The sequence below is a fragment of the Myotis davidii genome, unplaced genomic scaffold, assembly GCF_000327345.1.
Source record: "Myotis davidii unplaced genomic scaffold, ASM32734v1 scaffold174, whole genome shotgun sequence".
Classification (NCBI taxonomy): Eukaryota; Metazoa; Chordata; class Mammalia; order Chiroptera; family Vespertilionidae; genus Myotis; species Myotis davidii.
In genome coordinates this window covers 149714-152946 of record NW_006289087.1, presented here as the reverse complement: position 1 = coordinate 152946, position 3233 = coordinate 149714, and the positions used below count along the sequence as shown (strand labels likewise).

Genomic DNA, 3233 nt, shown 5'->3' with positions numbered 1-3233 from the left:
ACGATCGGCGTGGGCGTGAGTACCGGGGTGGGAACGCATCTGTCTGCTTTTCCTCTGTCTCCCCGTCAGGCACGTGGTCCCCGTTATGCCACCCTGTGGTGCGTTGGGCGGGGCTGTGGCCTGGAATTGAATTAATTCTCGGCCCTCCTGTGGAGATCCGTTTAGAGGGCCTGGGGCACAAGGTGTAATCGTCCTAATTGTAGTTCCTGTAAAAATGAACATCATCATCATTATTATTATTTTAAATATATTTTTATTAATTTCTGAGAGGAAAGAGAGAGAGAGAGAAACATCTGTGATGAGAGAGAGTCATGGATTGGCTGCCTCCTGCACGCCCCCTACTGGGATCGAGCCTGCAGCCCAGGCATGTGCCCTGACCGGGAATTGAACAGTGACCTCCTGGTTCCTAGTCTGATGTTCAACCACTGAGCCACACCATCCAGGCTTTAATTTCTGTTTTGACATGAATTTTTTCTTGTATTTTTAGTGCATTTCTAATATCAAAGTAACTTGCTCATATTCTTAATGTGACAGTAATGTGCAGATTTTATTTTATTCTTTTAATATGTTTTTATTGATTTCAGAGAGGAAAGGAGAGAGAGATAGAAACATCCATGATGAGAGAGAATCATGGATCGCCTACCTCCTGCACGCCCCCCACTGGGGCTCGAGCCTGCAACCCGGGGCATGTGCCCTGACCGGGAATCGAACCGAGACCTCCTGGTTCCTAGGTCGGTGCCCAACCACTGAGCCAATCAGCCAGGCAGTCATGGACTCTCTGAATGTGCTTGTTTGTACCTGGCAGAGCTCCTCACCTGCTGGTCATCTCCGAGCGCTGTTGCTTCAGAGCTGAGCGGGGCCTCTGTGTGTGTCAATTACAAACATATTAACCACACGCGAGGCCCACCTTCTCCCTCACGGCACGCAGCAAGGTAGGCGATCGAAACGCGACGCATTAGAACCCAAAGCGCAGGAATCGGTGTGAAATGACCGCCCTCCGCCCCGAGTTCCTTCCTCCCTCACAGGCGGGCAGCAGTGCCCGGGATGAAAGCTGGCCCGTCAGACAAGCCCATTCAGGCTTGCGATGCCGCTGTCACTCGCCCCATGGGCTCGGCGATAAAGAGCGAGGATGAAACGCCTGCCAAAGGCAGTGCCCCGGGAAGCCCACGCTCTGCCCCCTCGGGAGGGTGGCAGCCGCACAGACTTGTTCAGGCCCAGGTGGCACGTGACCCCAGATCTCAGCGCCCAGGAGCCGCCTCTGGGAGCTGGGAAGAAAGGGAAGGGAGAGCAAAGGTGACCGTGGAAACCACGGCTTTCCAATGAGCTCATTGAGGCCGCCCCGCACAGGCAGGTTAGCTGCAGGCCCCGGAGTCGCCCGTGGTATTTTGGGACACCCTCTAGAAGGCGGCAGTGGCTTTAGGGGGCCTGGTATTTATGGCCCAGCGCCAGCTCGGGGTGGCTGTGCTGCCGGGGAAGATGGGAAACAGACAGTGACTCGGGATGGGATCGCCATTAAGTGTGGAAACAGCATCCCTGCAGATTGCGTGTAATAAACCGTGAGAGCTGCCGCACTCCCCATGGCCAGCCCCTCCTCCTTTGCCCCCCACTCAGATTGGGGCAGGCAGGCTGGACCCCACCCATGCACGAATTTGTGCACTGGGCCTCTAGGATGTTGATAAATGAAAGGAAGAAACATTTAGCAGAGTAACACCTCACCATGTAAATATCTGATATGCAGGATGGTCTGAGGCGGCCCCTGTGAAAGGGTCGTTCGACCGCCAAAGGGGTCGCGACCCACAGGTTGAGAACGGCTGGACTAGAACCTCCTATCCGGTTTGGCTCAGTGGATAGAGCGTCGGCCATGAACGGAAGGGTCATGGGTTCGATTCCGGTCAAGGACACGAACCTCTGTTGCAGGCCCCAGTGGGGGGTGGAGGGGGGTGTGCGGAAGGCAAGTAATCAATGTATCTCTCTCACACTGATGTTTCTCTCTCTCTGTCTCTCCCACTCCCTTCCACTCTGTAAATATCAATGGAAAAATATCCCCGGGTGAGGATTCACAACAACAACAAAAAAGTAATAAATAAATAATTTTTTTTAAAAGAAAGAAAGAGTAGAATGAGCCGGCTCCTCCCTGGTGCCTTTGTTCCTCCTGTTCGTGCCTTTTCTGGGCCCTCGGTTCCCCGGGGGGTTACCCTGGGGGCCTGGGAGAAGGGGTGCCCCTGGGAAGTGGGGAGCAGTGCGGGCCCCGGAGAGATGCAGGCACATCTGCCCACCGCCGAGTTCCCCACAGCCCTGCTGCCCACACTCCGGGTCCAGGGGACTCGCCGGTCCTGTCAGCCCCCGTCACCGGGCCTGCCCCCCTCCCCTCGGGGGGTGAGACAGGAGGCCTCCTGAATCCCCGCCCCCTCTCCCCCACCAGGTGACTGTGAGGTTCAACGCCCTTGGAGATAAGAGACCTTGCTGTACACAGACTGCGATTTCGCCATTTCAGCAAACATTTATCGGGCCGCCCGGGTCACCTGCTTCCTTTGATGGCCCGAACCGTTCTGACAGGTAGGTCATTGCCTCCAGTTTAGGGGCCAGGCCACTGAGCCTCACAGAGATACCCGGACGTGCCCCAGCTCACACTCCCAGGCAGTGGCTGAGCCAGGAGTCAAGTCCAGGGCCGTGGGGAGAAGGAATGCCCACCCCGGCCCAGAGGCAGGGGCTCCCGCAACCCCGGGGATTGCCGCCAGGTGGTCTCTCCTTTCTCCTCACGGGGTCGCGTCTTCCTGGGCTCTATGTCCCGCCACCCATCTGCCCACATCATAAACCAGAGGTGAGCGTAGCTGCGGATGTCTGGCAGCCAAAAAACCTGCGTTGTGTTTTGTTCAAACCTACCAACTGCCTGGTAGGGGTGGCTCCGTGGTTGAGCATCAACCTATGAACCAGGAGGTCACGGTTCGATTCCCGGTCAGGGCACATGCCCGGGCTGTGGGCTCGATCCCCAGTGCGGGGCGTGCAGGAGGCAGCCCATCCATGATTCTCTCATCACTGATGTTTCTATCTCTCTCTCCCCTTTTCCCTTCCTCTCTGAAATCAATAAAAATATATATTTTTTAAAAAGCTCTGGCCAGTTTGGCTCAATGGATAGAGCACTGGCCCTTGCACCAAAGGGTCCCGGGTTCGATTCCAGTCAGGGGCTCATACCTTGGGTGCAGGTTCGATTCCCGGCCCCTGTCAGGGCACTG

The 3233-nt window shown here is 56.2% G+C and overlaps 1 long non-coding RNA gene across 1 annotated transcript in view; it reads left to right on the top strand.

The window, feature by feature from the left end:
- Positions 1 to 3233, top strand: part of LOC102770379 — a 21834-nt gene that overhangs the window by 17122 nt on the left and 1479 nt on the right. The window contains exon 3 of the long non-coding RNA XR_001513455.1: positions 2423 to 2556. This is a non-coding gene — a long non-coding RNA (uncharacterized LOC102770379). The remainder of the gene's footprint in view (positions 1 to 2422; positions 2557 to 3233) is intronic.